Source organism: Camelus bactrianus, chromosome 28 (genome assembly GCF_048773025.1).
Source record: "Camelus bactrianus isolate YW-2024 breed Bactrian camel chromosome 28, ASM4877302v1, whole genome shotgun sequence".
NCBI classification, from domain to species: domain Eukaryota; kingdom Metazoa; phylum Chordata; class Mammalia; order Artiodactyla; family Camelidae; genus Camelus; species Camelus bactrianus.
The window spans coordinates 465,777-483,766 of NC_133566.1; the positions used below are offsets into that span (position 1 = coordinate 465,777).

Below are 17,990 nucleotides of genomic sequence, written 5' to 3' on the forward strand. Positions count from 1 at the left end.
AAAAAAGAGAGACTCTGAGTGTCATCAGCTTTGCTCCATGTGGCTGCCTTGATAAGAGTTCAGTTTTCTCTGTCATGAGAAAATTTTTATGATTAATGGAAGAGAGAATATTATCCAGTATTAACAGTTCTTTTCCAATTCTGTATTCTAAAATTATTTCTGATAATGGAAAATTCTCTATTTCTTTAAATTAATTAAAACATTGAAAGTCTACAGTGTATAAAAGAAAGCACTGGAGTTCTGGAGAGGTGAGGCAGAATACGAAGGTAAACAGGAATTATTATTCCTTTTCTCAGAGGTATGTACTCTACAGGGGAAGCATGCAGCACCTGAAAGTGGAGGAGAGGTTGGTGGGCCATGCAGGTTTGAAGGAGGAGCATAGGAACATGGATCTGGGAAAGTTTGGCTAGCTTTACAGTGCTTAATTGAAATACTACTTTGGAATATTTTCTCAACATCAAGGTTCAAGTTTGTTAGTTCTACTGAGACAGCAGTTCAAAAGAAAATAACAAAAGTGAGAAGGCATTCATGGCTTTGCATTCTCAGAAAGTCATCCTGCTGGTTCAACTGTGTATAATTGAGCATATTGTCATTGATAAAGAATTTTTATTTATTTTTGATCAAAGACTTCACCATGTTTTCCTGACCTTTTCAATCTCCTGATTGCAGAAGTTTAAGGTGAGCTCTGCTCAGGCCTGGGAGAAACTCTGAGAATGACTCCTGAGAATGAGCTCAGTGGTGAGAATTCCAAGGACAGAATGAGGTGGACTTTGCACGTGTTTTTGGAATAAGGTAGCTTGACTAAAAACTGTAATTGTGCAAGGCCAGCTATGCACTCCTGTGTGAGCTGATCCCTTATCATGGTCCCAGTCTTAAATATTCATGACCAATTACTCTGTGTTCTCAGAACCCACTGTGCTGATTGACCCTCTGCCTTAACTATATGACATCCCTTCCTTTTATGACAAGTGTTAGGAAGGTGACCTTCCAGGCTCTTCTTCAAAGGAAAAACACAATTTCCTGCAGCAGGATGCCCGCCATCTCCAGCTAATCTGTCTTCTGGGAAGATGTCCAAATATTTCTTTGAAAGTTCCCTATGCATCCCATTTAAAGAATATGTACTGTCATCTGGGTCCCATATTGAAATCTGCCACACAGGAGCCAGCCATTTATTGACTATTGTCTCTTTCCCATCCATAAAATGAAGACTTCTAAGAAAATATTTGCAAGTGAAGCCAGGCTGAAAGCTTAGAATTAAAGCAGAATTGGTGCTCCTTAGCTCCTGTGAAGTGATCAAAAAAAGCCCTGATGGGTTCTGCTAGTGACTGAGACAGTGCTTGCTGGGATCCCTGTAAGGATTCAACCTGTGTTCCCTGGACCATGTTGAAATCTGGGCAAAAGTTTTCCTGATACTGTGAAAGCAGCTGGTTTCTGAGGTTCCTCATAGTCAACTCTTTCATTTCTTTGATTAGAAGTAACCCAGGTCTAGTACCAGCTAGACCTTGATTCCATGCCCCCCCCATCATTTTTTCCTCAATGACTGTGTGTGTATGTATTTGTGCACATGTGTTTCTTGGCCTAATATTAGGCTATCTGTTAATTGTAATACACATTTAATACTGAACTTCAATTCTAACCTTAACTGATTCTCTAAGACTAGGACATAATATGTATGCATGTGTCTGTGTATGTTTGTGTATATATAGTTTGTTAAGAATTTTTAAGAATCAAAATAAATTGTAAAAGAACAAGGTTCAGAACATTTTAGAGATAGAGAAAAAGAGATATGTGCCAGAAAGTGTATGAGAATTGGTATCTTGGGTCCTGCTTGTGGCTCTTCTGGCCGTGATATCTGGGGCAAGCAACTAACAGTCTAGACAGGAGTTTCTGTTTTCTATGTGTTTAATGTATCTATCCTGGACTATATCAGAAGAGAAGATAGGACTATTTCATGTTCCAGATATCTTAGACTTCGTTTCACTTTACTCATTCATTTATCATCCAACAAATATTTATTCTATGCCTACTGTGCACAAAACACTGGACTGGTTTCTGAGGATACACTGGTCCATTTGATGGATGTGGCCTTTGCCCTTCTGGGGTCCACAAGTCTCCAAGCACTCCTCCAGGGACCATTAGGCTGGGCATGATAAATCAGTGAGGACTAGCTAACCAAACCCCAGTGTGTCCCCACACCACCATTCTCTTTGGCTTTGTCTCCTGAATCCTACGTATCCAAATGCAAACACATCTTCCAATTATCCACTTATTCTTCTACTAACTTATCTCTGCCACCTTCTTTGTATCCAACTCACTCTCTCTACCAAATTGTTTTTGGAGGGATCTCTGTAAGAAATAAGCAAAAAGACATGTGCCCTCAAGAAGCTTAAAGTTAAAAAAAAAAGAGGCAAATATGTAGCTGGATATATGAGCAAATATAGGGCTGAGTAGAATCTTCTAATACAGGATATTGACATGGTTCAGAGCCTGTGACTCAAATACGCTTTATAATAGCTGAATGTAACCAGGTCACCTTATGAAAAAGAGCAGTATGATAAGAAATCAGGCGTCCTTTATCTCATTACAAAATTGAAGGGCAAAATTAGTTGAGTCTTACATTGGTAGATGAAAGAGTGGGTTAAAGTGCAGAGGACTTCCCAGATTTCTCAGAGAAATTGAGACCTAAAGGGCAAATTAAAGAACTTAAGGCTTAAGGAAGCCTGTTATTTTTGTGAGCAGAATAACTTTTGGTGTCTGGTAAAGGCCTCTGTGTAACTGGGGCAGTTAAAGACAGATTAATTACAAGTAAAAGTGAGAGGGGAAGCATACTGAAGGATGAAAACAAATATATAAGTGGGTATAAATTTTACAATTTTACCTTCGTCTTTGAGTGAACTTGATTATCAAATAAAATCCCTGGATTTGCTTAATTTACTTAACCAATTCAATAATCAGATATAATATTTTGCTCTTCAGGGTCCTCAAGGACAAAAAAAAATGTGTGCATTCTGACAAAACACAATCATAATGCAAATAATTTCTATTTATAAACTATTTTATAGTTCATGCATATCACTCAGTGTATTACTGTCATTTCAAAATAATATGCTCTCTCCTCTGTAGTCTGTACACCTGAGAGTGACAGCATCTATTAGCAGTCCCCAGTCTTGCTGAGTCATTCTGTTCATCCTCCTGTAGCTCAGCCATCATTCAGAGGCCTAGCAGGTTGAGAGTTGACAAGTGCTTAACTATGGTTCCCTAACTTCTTCTGCAGGAATGCTGCAAGAATGTGGACCACAGGAGGGCAAAGGTCACATCCATCACATAGACTAGCACATCCCCAAAATCCACTGCATTGTTGTGCATAGGGAAGGCACCAAATAAATATTTGTTAGATAATGAATGAATGAGTGAAATAAAGTCTGAGACTTCTGAAATGCACATCTTCTTTATCTTGTATAGTGCAGTGTCTTCTCAAGATTTAATCCCTAGCTCTGTCTACATTAACATGTTCTTACTTGATTGAGGAATTAACACACTTAAAGACTGGGATTTGGAAGTGAGAAGGAGTATATGGGAGTGATTCAGGAAAACAAGGAAATGAGATACAAGTGGCAAAATTTGTCAAAGTAAGCTAAAAAAATACTTATTACAAGATTACTTATTATATTTCTCATGGCTGTGCATGTCTTCATCTTCACCTTCTGGTAACATATACATCCAAGTTGAATTGAGCCATTTTTCCCAAATCGAGGATCTTGTGACTTTAAAGTACCATAATATCTTGAGATTTCTATGACAAGTTTTGACCAATGGGTTCTAGAGTTGCTGGAAACCTTGAAAGTATAAAATAGCAAGACAGTGTAAAAACATGAGTCAGAAAATCATGACTGCCTTTAGACATAGCTACTTAAATATAGCATGGTGACTTTAAGTATGGATTCTAGACCAAGACTACTTAGATTCAAATCCTGACTTTGCTCTTGTGAGCTGTTTGATTTTTGTTGTTAATTAATTTCTCTGTGCCTTAATTTTCTATTTGAAATATGAGTTGTGGTGAGGATTAAATAAACAATACTCTTAAAGCAGTTCTAGGCATATAGGAAGTGCCGTATTAATCTTAGCTCTTGTCGTGATCCTGGTTAAGTCACTTATCCACTCTGGGCTTAAAGTTTCCAGGTATAAAATGAGAGATTTTGACTAGATTTTCTCTAAGGCCCTCCTGAACTGATTGTTTTCAAATGCTTAGTGTCCATGTGCTTTTCTACATATATGTATGTAGTTTGTGATAGGAAAGTGTATGATTAATTAGTAAATGCTTTCCTTGATTGATGGAAGGAGAGGTTATTAGGGGATTCAGGCAGTCTTCTTCACTAGGCTAAATTCCTTGAGGGTAAGAGTATATCTTTTCCTCCTCAGGATCCCAAGGCCTAATGTGGTGCCTGGGGACAGTGGGTGCTCTGTAAACTGTTAGTGGATATGGAATAAATGACTGTGTCTTGTGTACCCAGGTATGTGGGAATGGGAAAGGGTTGTAACTCCTTCCTAAGACTTATTTCAATTAAAGCTACTTACACCGAATATTCAAAAAACATTAGTGCTCTTTTCTGGAGACATTCCTAGAACAAGAATTCAAGTTTGAGTTTTGATGGCAAATTCTTATTTGTGTTCATAAGTCCTGGATTTGAGAAGTAGGGTATGGCAGATACACATAGTTTACTGTGTTGCAAGCACAGATTTGGTGTTATGGCATTGAGGATGGCATGATCAGCGTTAAAATGCCAAGTCTCATTTCTTTGCCATGTATTTATGCCTTTCTTCCAGAGCACCTGTATCTATACATTTGTACACATGTTCTGTTTGCTCTCATTCATTTTAAGTGAAAAAAAAAAAAAGAGAAATAGCATTAATTAAAAAACTTAACGTTAAGAAAATGAAAAGACAACTCACACTATGGTAGAGAATATTCACAAATAATATATCTGACAAGGGACTTGCATCCAGAATTCATAAAAACAAAATTAAGCAAAACAATGGGATTTACACTTCCCATTTATTATTTTCTCTATACCTCAAGTCTTTTTTTTTTTTTTTTGCATTATTGCTTTCTTTTTCATTAATGGAATATTTTCTAAAATTACTTTTTAATTTCTTTAGTGATTTTCTTGCTATATATTTTTAATTATTTACTTAGTGATTGCTTTAGGCCTTACCATATATGTCTTATCAAAAACAGTTTCAGAATTACACCAGTAACTTCAGAGAATGTAGAAACAGCATTCCCATATTCTCTTTTCTTTCTTACTGTGGTATTCTTGTCATAGGTATTATCTCTATGCATGTTATAAGCCCAACAATACATCAGTATAATCATTATACCTTTATGTAATTTTGTGCCTTTTAAAGAAACTGAGAGGAGAAACGAGAGCAAGTTTATATGTATAATTTTTTTAATTGAGTTATAGTCAGTTTACAATGTTTTGTCAGTTTCCAATGTAGAACACAGTTTTTAAGTTATATGTATAATTTTTCTCATATTAGCCTTCTTTCCATTTCAGGTTCTATACATTTTTTCCTTTGGATTCAAGTGAAACATCTGGGGTCAATTCTTAACCCAATGTTGGTTTGTTCTCACCAACCTCCTTGCCCTGCTATTGGTAAATATATTACATTTCTGTATGTTATATGCCCACAAATACAATTAAATATATATTGCTTTATGCATTTTAAATAAGATAAGAGAAGAAAGGATAAGAAATAGGCATTTATACTCCTTTATAATTGCATAATTACCTTTATCAGTGATCTTTGTTTTTTTTGTGTGTGTATTCAAATTACTGTCTTGGGTCACTTGCTTTCAGCCTGAAGAACTAACTTTAGTATATCTTGTAAGGTAGGTCTACTGGCAACAGATTCTTTCAGATTTTGTTATCCGAACATCTTTTTATTTCATCTTCATTTTTAAATGATAATTTTGCTGGATATAGGATTCTTGATTAAGAGTTTTTTAAAATTTGAGGGCTGAGAATACATTATCCTATTGCCTTCAGCCCTCTATTTTTCTGATGATACACATAGTTATTTTTCTCTTGGTGCCTTAAAATTTTTCTTTGGCATTTTTACTATGTGTCTATTCATGGGTCTTTTTAAGTTTATCCTACTTGCAGTTTGTTGAACTTCCTGGATATATAGATTTAAATTTTTTAGTAAATTTGGGAAATTTTTAGCCACTAATTTTTCAAATATTTTTCTGCTCCTTTCTCTCTCTGTTATTCTGGTACCGCCTTTACTTGTCTGTTGGTATACATTAGTGTCTCACATTTCTCTGAGGCTTTGCTCATTTTTTGTTCATTCTTTTTTCACTCTGTTCTTTGGATTGCATAATATCTATTGATCTATTCTTAAGTACTTTTACTTTCTGCCAGTTTAAATGTATTATTGATCCCATCTAGCAAATTTTTAAATTTCAGTTATTGCTCTTTTCAGCCCCCAAATTTCCATTTGGTTATTTTTTAATAATTGCTGTCTCTTTATTAATGTTCTCTATGTGATGTGACACTGTCATCATGTTTTACTTCTAAAATCATGGTTTCCTTTGTTTCTTTGAACATATTTATAATGGCTTGTTTTCTCACATCTGGTCACTCCTGCAGGTGGCTTTATTGCCTGCTTTTCTTCTGGTATCTAGGCCATAATTTCCTGCTTATTTTGCATGTCTCAAAATATTTTTTGGAAAATGAACATTTTAGATATTGCAGCAACTTTGGGTACTGACTTCATCTCTCCCCTCTTTCAGTGCTTGTCATTGTTAGCTTGTTTACTTGTTTAAGGACTAACTGGATTATTTTAGTGATGTCTGTTCCCTGCTCCTCCCCCTCTATCCCCTAAACAGACACAGAATAAAGCCTCTGAAGTTTTTCCTCAGAGATTTGTCCTTGGATATGCCCAGCCACTCTGGGATAACAGGGTTTTAGCAGGACTTTGGCAGTGTTTGTCTAGTTACCTGACCACACTAACCTATGAAACTCCACTAACTGCTGGTTAAAAGCTCTATTGTTTGTAACAATGCCCTGGAGAATAAATTATTTACACCCTAATCCAATCATATTCAGGCTGGTATGAAGGGACAGTTCCTGATGGCCAATGTTTGAAATTTATTCAGACTCTAATTCTTGCAGTTGTTTTCTCATTTTTCTCCAGCAACTAATTGGCTTATCATTTAGCCTGCATCTTCAATGAATTTATCAGTCTGCTCTCCATTGCCTCTCACCAACACTTCTACTGTTTTTGAAAGCACCCTTAGATTTGAACTTCATATGCTGTTGGAAATAAAGTTGGCTCCTTTGGGGAGATAATTTGAGCTCTCTGTTCTATGGACTACCTTTCCTCCCAGGAAAAATGTCTAAGCCACAACTCTGGTGCTGGAGTAAGGACCAATAGTTCAATTCTAAGAGACAGTCCAGTTTGAAGAACTAAGTGCTCAGTGGATATATGAGCAAGAGCCCGAGGTGTCTTTGGCTTGTCTCCCTTGGCACAATCCCCTGTCCTATGAGCTGAGTCAAGAGCAATTGGGACCTCAGTGTCCTACCATGCCCAAGGTACAAACTTTGTCTCATGAGAGGAAACTTGGTGTAAGGATGGAGTCCCCACCTGTTGGCTGCACTTGTCCAGAACTTTGCCTCAGCAACAAGCATCATGGGACAGTATGAGAAATGCTAATATCCTGTCCTTCCTAGGAAGACAACCCTGCAACCAGGACCTGGGGGGAGTCAGAAATTTGTGTTCTTGGTTGTACAAGTCTGGGTGGAGTTCCCAGCTCAATGAGTGGAGGGGGTAACAGTACAGATCTTCAAATACTAAAGACTCATCATTTTATGGAGTTTTAATAAATATTCTTGAGTAAATATGTCCTTATTTGCTGTATATCTGTAGCAGCACTTCCATTTTTTATGCTTATAAGGCCAACTATTTTTAAATGGGTTTTTAAAAAATTTCATCAGTTTTGCTGAGGAGTGATTCTGACTTGCACACCATAGTGCCAGAAGTGGAGCCAAGAAGGGGAAACTGATCCAGTATAGATTAGCATTCTCTTTAGCTGAGGGCTTGATGTATCTTTGGTTGCTAGTGGAAGGCCTAAGATATATTTGTAGTATTAAAAATAAAAATTAAAAAAATAATTTTCTAATGTTAGTATCTTAGAAGCAAAGCATAAGATGGCAATTCCTGTAGATGATTTGTTGCTTGAATCCTCTAAGAAGAAATCTTTAGAGAAGTGGAGACACAGGAGGTTGCCAGGCATTTCTCAAGGGAGATCATGTGAGCATTTCCAGCAGCCAGCACTCATAACATCTTGGGATGGATACTCTGCTGTAAAGAGACTAAGAGAGCTCAATAGCAGCTATCAAAATCTAAATCAACCTCATAAAAATAATCATAGTAAAGAATATGTAAAGAGTAAAAAGACTCAGTGTAGAGTTTACTAACAGCTGCTCCAGGAACTCAAATCAACCACATAAACATAATTGTAGTAACAGTAATAAAAATAATATAACAGCCACTCTTATTGGACACTTTCTACCTTTTAAGGAATACACTTACTATCTCTAATTCTCATGATCACACAGTAAATTAGATATTATTCTTACATTTATTCAGGTGAAGAGATTAGGTCTAATCTCTTCTATGTCACTTAGCTTGGTTCTAGAGCTTAGTCTCAGATGCAAGTTCTCTGACTCCAAGGCCTGTCCTCTGTCCATTACTTATATAAAACTGTCCAAAAAGAGGTAAAGAAATGAGAAAAGAAAAAAGAAAAACAAAGGGTAAAAACAGAGAAGAGAATAAAATGGTAAGGAAAAATGTATAAAAGTATAGTCATGCATGGGAATGCCAGGGCTGGATCAACAGGTGCCCCTGTAGTTCTTCATTAGCACAAATACCCTCTGATTTGGTCTAAGCCTTATGAGGTGAGCTTCATCAAGGTTCAACAATGCTGAACCCACAAATACTTTCAATGTAGCCCTATCCCTACCTTGGGTTTTTGCTGAGAAGGCTGAGGAAAACTCCCTTAAACTTTCTAGAAAACCAATTTTTTGACAGCATCTATGATACACACTGTATCTCCTCAGAGAGTCTTTTTCTTACTATGTCATACTCCAAGGATCCAACCTTAATGATTCTGAGGTTTAAACAAAAGACTCTTCAGTCACATTCTTCATTTCATATTTGAGCCCTCCATCTTTTTTTTTTTTTTCTTTTCTTATCTGGCAACACCCTGGATTTGTTCTTTGCTTTGAAATCATTTCTTAATTTAATTTTAGGATCATTTCCATTCCTGGGAACTGCTGCTTTGTGTCTTCTTTGCCTCTTCACAAAATTGAGTTTATGGTCTCCATAAGATTATATACCATGACAAAAGTGTCGTACAAGTCTCCTTAAACTTTCACTGCATTTCACAAATTTTGATGAGTTGTATTTTTATTTTCATTTCATTGAATACATTTTAAAATCCCTCTTGAGACTTACTTGACCTATGTATAATGTAGAAGTTTGTTGTTTACTATCCAGGTATTTTAGGACTTTCCAGCTATCTTTCCATTGTTGATTTCTAGTTTAATTTCACTGTAGTCTGAGACATACATTGTAACATTTCTGTTCCTTTCAATTCTTAAGGCGTGTTTAATGATCCATAATGAGGTTTATCTTGGTGAATGTTTCATGTTAGCTTGAGAAGAATGTGTATTCTGATGTCTTTGGTATTCTATAATGTTGATTATATCCTGTAGATTCCAAATAGAAAAATCAATCAATATAATATACCACATTAAGGGAACAAAGAAAAAAAATTGGTCATCCAATTGATTCACAAAAATCCTTTGAACAAATTTAATAATCTTTCTTTTACAAAAAAAAAAAACTCAAAAATTAGGAATAGAAGAAAACTTCCTCAACATGATAAAAACCATGCATGAAAAATCCACAGCTACATCATATTCAATGATGAAAGACTGAAATCTTCTCCCCTAAAGTAAAGAAAAAGACAGTAATGCCCATTTTTACCTCCTCTATTTAACATACTATTAGAAGTACTAGCCAGTGTAATAAAACAAGGGAAAGAAAGAGATTTAAATTTGGAAATGACATAATTAATTCTCTCTTAATACACGACATGGTATTAAATATAGAAATATCAAAGTTTTCACCAAAAAAAATAGAAAAATAAACAAATTCAGCAAATTTGGAGGATACAAAATCAACAATTAAAAATCAGTTGCATTTCTATACACTAACATGACAATTAAAAAATTAAGAAAGCAATCCTATTTAAAATAGGATCAAAGAGATTAAGATAATTAAAAGTAAATTTAGCCTAGAAGAAGTCTTGTATACTGAAAACTATAAACGTTGCCAAAAGACATTAAATAAGACATAAAGAAATAGAAATACATCCATGTTCATAGGTTGGAAGTTTTAATATCACTAAGATGTCAGTACTACCCAACACAATCTACAGATCTGATGTAATTCTTATTAAATTTTGAATATTTTTCCAGAAAATAAAAAGTCATTGTAAAATTCATAGGGAATTTCAAGAGATCCCCAATAAGCAAAGAAAAAATCTTGAAAGAGAAGAACAAAGTGGGAGATATCATACTTCCTGATTTCAAAACTGACTACAAACTATTGTAATCCAAATATACATATAGACCAATAGAGTAAATACATATTCTCATACGCGGTCAAATGATTTGGTAACAGTGTCAAGACCATTCAGTGGGGAAAGCACAATATTTTCAACAAGTGATACTGGGGAATTTCGATATTCACATGCAAAAGAATGAAGTTATACCCTACCTTCTTCCATATTCACACATTTACTCAAAGTAGAACAAAGATATAAATGTAAAAGCTGAACAAAATCTCTTAGAAGAAAACGTAGGGGAAACTCTTCATTCTATTGCATTTGGCAATGATTTCTTGGATATAAACCAAAGGTGTGTGCAGACAACAAATGAAAAAATAGATAAATTGGTTTTTACAAACACTTAAAACTTTTGTGCATATCAAAGGACAATATCAAAATATAAAGGGCAACTCACAGGATAGGAGAAAATGTTTACAAATCGTATATTTGATAAGAAATTAATATTCAGAATATATAAGGAACCCTTTAACTCAGCAACAACAAAATCAAAAACAAAGAGCTCAATTCAAAAATAGTCAAGGACTTGAAGAGACCTTCTCCAAATAACAGAGATAAATGGTCAATAAGTACCTGAAAAGGTGCTCATCACCATTATTCAATAAGGAAATGAGATATACTTCACACACATTAATATGGTTGCCTTTTCTTTAGAAACAGAATACAAATTTTGGTGAGGATGTAGAGAAATTGATAATCTTGTATATCATTTGTAGGAATGCAAAATTGAACAGCTGCTGTAAAAAACAGTATAACAATTCCTTAGAAAATTAAACATAAAATTACCATTTGATTCAACAATTCAACTTCTAGTTATATATCTCAAAAAACTGAAAGTAAGAACTCAAATATATAGTTGTACATCAATGATTATAATAGCATTATTCAAAACAATAAAAAAAAATGGAAACAATCTAGTTATCCACCAACATATGAATGGGTAAATAAATTTTAGTGTATTAGCTGGTCAGAATGGCTGTCATCAAAAGATCACAAATAACAAATATTGGCAATGATGTGGAGAAAAGAAACCCTTGGTAGCCTCTTGGTGGGAAAGTAAATTCATGCAGCCACTGTAGAAAATATTATGGAGGTTTCTCCAAAAATCTCAAAACAGAATTACCATATGACCCAGCAATTCCACTCCTGGGTATATAAAACCAAAACCAAAACCAAAAACAAAACCACTAATTTGAAAAGATACATGCATGTCAATATTCATAGTATCATTATCTACAAATGCCAAGGTATGGAAGCAACCTAAGTGTCCATGAACAGATGAATGTGTAAAGAAGATATGATACACACAAACATGCACATACATATAGATACATAGATATAGATAGATATAATATGTATAGATATTTACTGTATACTATACACTCACACACACAATGGAATACTACTCAGCCATAAAAAATGAAATTTTGCCATTAACAGCAACATGGATGAACTTGGATGGCATTATCTAAGTGAAATAAGTCAGACAGAGAAAGACAAATACTATATGATATCACTTATGTGTAGAATGTATAAAATACAACAAACTATTGAATATAACAAAACAACAACAAAAAAGAAGCAGACTCACAGATATAGAGAACAAACCAGTTGTTACCAGTCGGAAGTGGGGTGAGCAATATAGGTGTGGAGGAGTGGGAGTAACACTATATTGAGTATAAGACGGGCTACAAAGATGTATTGCAGAACACAGGGAACATAGCCAGTATTATGTAATAATTGCAAATTAAGTGGAAATGTAAAGTTCTATGAAAATTAAAAATTAAAAAAATAAAATAGAATGTAGTACCTTCTTACCATGGAATATTATTCAGCCTTAAAAAGAAGGATATTCTAACACATGTTACAGCCTAAATAAACCTGAGGACATTATGCTAACTGAAATAAGCCAGTCACAAAAAGAAAAATACTATATGATGTCATTTTTATGACGTATCCAGGGTAGTTAAATTCATAGAAACAGAAAGTTTACTCAAGATTACCAGGAGCTTGGGAAGAGGGAAATGGGGACTTTTTCATTGGATACAGAGATTCAGTTGAGCATGATGAAAAGTGTTGGAGGTAGATAGTGATGATGATTGTAACATCTATGTGAATTTACTTAATTCCATTATATTGTACACTTTAAATAGATAAAATAGTAAATACTTGTGCATGTTTCATCAAAATAAAATAATTAGGTACTTTAAGTGGAAGGGAAATACAACTTGATTGACTGCATTTTCTATATTAATGGACAGTCAGCAGGGACAGAGAGAGATTGGGGCCTTAGACCAAATATATCAGGGGAGGAATTCATTACTCATGTTTGATCAGGGACTGTTTCCTGGGCCAAGAGTGGGCACCATATTCAATGCAGCCTGGGACCAATGTCCACAAAACAGTGGGCCACTTGTCCACAAAAACAGTGGTCAGAGAAAAAGATCACATTATCTGAAGTAAAAGAGATTCCATCCAAATAACACGGTTGAGTAGCACAACCACACTTCCATGGAAAAAGAGAGACAAGGAAGAACATTCCAGAGTTGACATATCAGTCCTAGTAGAGTCATAGAAACAGAATCCACTTTAGTTTGTTTAAATATAATAAATTTATACGGGTGATAGAGGAATAGAGATCAAAGAACACAAAATTCTTCATCAAAGCCTTTAGATTTTTGCCTATTGGTAATAGGAGGGATATTTATTACCCTTTGAAAAGATAAACAAATGCCACACTTATTCATTCATCCAACTATTAATCTATTTATTCATTGTTTCAATCACCATGCACGCTGGGTTTTACCTTACTTTAATGTTATCATATTTGGTCCTTAGGGCTCTATAATACAAAACTATATCCCCAGGCAAGATGCACTAGTTTGAAAGCAAACTTAAAAAAATGATTATTTGGTTGCTACTTAGATTCTTGGTCACTACACATAAGATACACACACACACACACACATATACATACATACATACATACACACATATACACACACACACACGTATATGCATATATATAATTACAATATTTATTTCTGCCTAAATAACATTATGTAAGGTCCATACATGGTGTAAGCTGCATGAGGATAAGATCTTTATTTTTCTCTCTTTACATAATCCAGAACAATGGCAGGGAGGACATAAGAATTTAGCAAATAGTGTAAATAATTAGAACTAAGCATTCCTTAATGAGGGTTAGAATAGATATGTGAATAAACTGTTAACTACTTTTTAAAGCCTTTTTATTTTTCTAAGTGATTATTATAAGTCAGTTTTATTATTTTTTATTGAAAGGAAATAGAAACAGTATTTCAAAGAAACATCTGCACTGATGTTTATTGCAGCATTAGCCACAATAGCCAAGAAATGAAAACAGCCTAAATGCCCATCAACACCAGAATGGATACAAAAGATGTGACACATATACATATACATATACACAAGGGAATATTATTCAGTCACAAGGAAGGAAGATATCCTGCCATTTGCAACATCAACGGGCCTTGAGCACATTATGCTGTGAGATAGGTCAGAGAAAGACAAGTACACTGTGATATCACTTACATGTCGATTCTAAAAAAGGCAAGACTTCTCTTTGCTCTTCAATTCAGGGTGTGCCTAGTCCAGGGGATTTGAACATCCGCTTAAGTCAAGCTCTCAGTGGGGACAAATATACAGATACTTCTGTAGAATAGTTTGCTTTTCCACTAAACCCCACAATATATTGGTCACATATTCATTATTATATGGTTTCTTCTTTAAAAGGCAAAGCCATTCATTCCTCCTTCTGAACACCTGAAGCCATGGCTAGATGGAATCATTTAAAGTCTCCAGTGGAGATGAGTTAACATCCTCACAGAGATACAGAGACTGTGTGCATAAGGTCACAGAGGGGGAGACTGTAATGAAAGATTTTCTTCTGCTCCTCTGGCCCTTAAGTCAACTTAGAGACTTTAATCTAATATTTAAAATCCAAACAATCTATTACCTCAGAACTTTGGAGTGTTCATGGAATTCTGGCAATTGAAAACAATCACACATGTGTCAGCTTTTTGTTTTTTCCAGAAGTTTCTACTAAGTACTATCTGTGCCAAAACATACACTATGAAGATATACAGAAAAAAAATACATATAATGGTGTCTGTCTTCAGATGAACTTTACTTTTATTTGAAAACAAATACTAGACCAAGTTAGTTGCACCTGGGCCAAGACAGCATTTATTACCATGATGCCATGTGCATCTCTAACAGGGAAACTGTGATGTCTTTTCAGGATCTGAACACCACTGTTAGCTTGGATTCTGATTTTGAGAGTCCTTGAAATGTTTGGGCATTCTCATTTCCCAGCACACATATCCAAGTACATTTCCAGAACTCCCCTAGGAGAGGGACTGTGAAAATCATTATCATTTATCCTCATCCCAGAGTTTAAAGGTCCTTTCTTTTAGAATCCTGCCCTCCCCTCCAGGTGACAGTTCCATCATCTGAAATTGGTTCAGATCAAGGCTAGTGATTATAACCTTTTATCTATGCTACCTCTCAGTCTCCTATAAATATCCTTGATTCCATTTAATTGTTTCCTCCCCATTCCTTTTTTCTCTACAGACACCTTGTTTTATTTGCCATCTTCAGACTTTTCTCTGGTCAGGACTGCTGGCTGTCACTCCAACCGTATTATAGACTGAATGTTTGAATGTGTTCTCCAAAGTCCATTTGAGGAAACCCCAACTCCCAATGTCCCAATGTGCTTGGAAGTGGGGATTGGTGGGATTAGATAATGAGTGTGGGGCCTTCATGAATCTAATTAGTGCCCATATAACACAGAATCATAAGATTCATTCTCTCTCTCTCTCTTTGCCATGTGAGGACACAGTAAGAACCTTGTCATCTGTAAAGCTGGAAGAGGACCCTTACCAAGAAAATAACAATGCTGGCACACTGATTTTGACTTACAGTCTCCATAACTGGGAGAAATAAATGTTTGTTTTTTAAGCCATACAGTCTATGGTAATTTGCTATAGCAGCCTGAGCTAAGACAAACCACAATGCTCATTACTCTCATTATATGTACTTGGATTCTGATGTTTAAATGCCAACACCTGGCCTCTGTGTGTCTGGGTTTATCATTCCCCAGTACTGTCAAGGCATCCATTTCTGCAGTGGTGAATAACCCCTTCTGTACTTGCCTGCAGCAGAGATGCCACCACTGAAATTAAGGATGATGAGAATTCCTCTCAGCAGTGAATATTCTTAATGTTTGGCAATTTGTTTCTAAACAACTTAAAAGTGTAATTCAAACCTATGAAGTAAAGGTTACTCTTGCTGAGATTTCAAGGGGTAACAGGAAAGTACATACCTTATTTTTGAGGCAAATATAAGGGATTAAAAACCAAGGCCAAAGTGAAAACAAGATTAGGATGCAAATTTTATTTTCTAGTATTTTGATCTTAGTCTTAGACCCCTTACTGAGCAGATTATGTCATTTCTAGAAGCAATGAGCAATTCCATTTATTCACATTCAATTTACTATTTTAAATATTACTATTATACTTTGCTTTCTTTGTTATTTGAGAAATGATAACACAAGCTATCTTTGCAAAATTGAAGAGATAGGGTATATAATGAAAATCATGTGTCCTTTCCATCCCTGATGTCAAGCTGTTCTCGCCAGGAAGAACCAATGATACCAATTTCTAATGAATCTTCCAGAAATGTTCTATATATACATATGTATGAGTGCCCATAATAATTGCCTTTTTTTATGGTGAACACTTTATACTAACTGTTTTATGCCTCATTTTTTCACTCTACAACATATCTTCCAGATTGTTCTATACTTACACAAATAGAGCTCCACTATCTATTTACTAGCAATCTAGTATTCTAGTCTATGTGCATGCAAAATATATATTACCAAATTACATAGATGAGCATTAAGTGGTTTCCAATCTTTTGCCATTAGAAGCGAAGCCTCAGTGAACCTCTTGTATGTATGTACATATACATATATATGATTTTGCACACATATATATATTTCCTAAAAGTAAATATGCTATATCAAAGTGTCCATGCATTTATTCTATCTAATGTGGGCCAGACATCAATATTCTGTAGAAGCCACTTTTTATATTTAAAGCATTTCTGAATGAATGTGAAAAGCATGGACATCAGAAATAGGCCAGAGCATATACATGTATAATATATTATATATCTGATTCCTTTACAAGGAGAGCTACTTCTTTTTAAATAGTGAGCCCACTCCTTTCACAACATTACCAAGAATGTTAGCTGGGGCAGGCAATAATGAAGCGATTATTTTGCCAAGGTTGTCCAAGGCTTGTGCAAGCAAGGTACTATCATCATTTTTAGTATCAACAATCCTCTTTCTCAAACGATTTATCTCTGCATTCATCTCCTCACATTTCTTTCTAAATCCTTCAGTACGCAGATCTTCTTGGACCTTAAAAAAAAAGTGAGGAAGGAAGTAAAACTTTTTAAATCCCCCATTTATTTAAGGATTTCATTTTGTCAAACTTTAAAACTTTGTCAGACTATCTTTGTATTAATTCCTAAAATTGTTCTCTCTTAATCATGAAAGAAGACTCTTGTAACAAGGAATATTTCCTGGTTTGGACCTAAATATTAAGAGAAAGTGTAGTTTACAGCCTTAATAATATTCATATACCATAAGGTTTGGTCAGGAGGCTAAGCCTGACATGAGGACAAATGTAATATGTTCCAGTCAAAAAATGCAAGTGAGAGTTAGCCTTGGTCTGACTGCACTAATTCTCAGTCCCTCTCAGGATGGTACTGTCACCCATATTATAGAAATCTGTTATAAACACATGGTCACAAAATTATAGGAATCTCTTATAAATCATGTTCAGATGGACAATGAGAGAAATCCCTCCAAGCCACATGATAGCTTGGGGATCTGTCCACAACTGGAGGCAATGCAGCAAGTGTAAAATCTATCATTTCCCTGTGTTTTTAAGCCTGGACATTTCTAGTAGTTTTATGTCAGTACAGATCTACCTCAGGGCCTTGGGCTGAGCAGGGCTCCTGGTAAAAGGTAGTGATCTTGGTAGAGCATACTAGTTGTTGCTCATATTAAACAGTAGTTGGAATATCTGTTCAATCAAGCCCTGTGAGGTAATTTTAAAATTCCTAAAATGGCTATTAAACCCTATTTATATTATCTGAGGGCTTGGAGTGGGGGCCATACTCATCCTGAACTCTCCAAAGTCTACTTACAGAGCAGAACACAAAGGTTTTGGAAGGA

The 17,990-nt window shown here is 35.2% G+C and overlaps 1 pseudogene; it reads right to left on the minus strand.

The window, feature by feature from the left end:
* Positions 1-5,470: 5,470 nt before the first annotated feature.
* LOC141575421 (guanylate-binding protein 6-like) overlaps positions 5,471-17,990 on the minus strand; it is a 32,740-nt pseudogene continuing 20,220 nt past the window's right edge.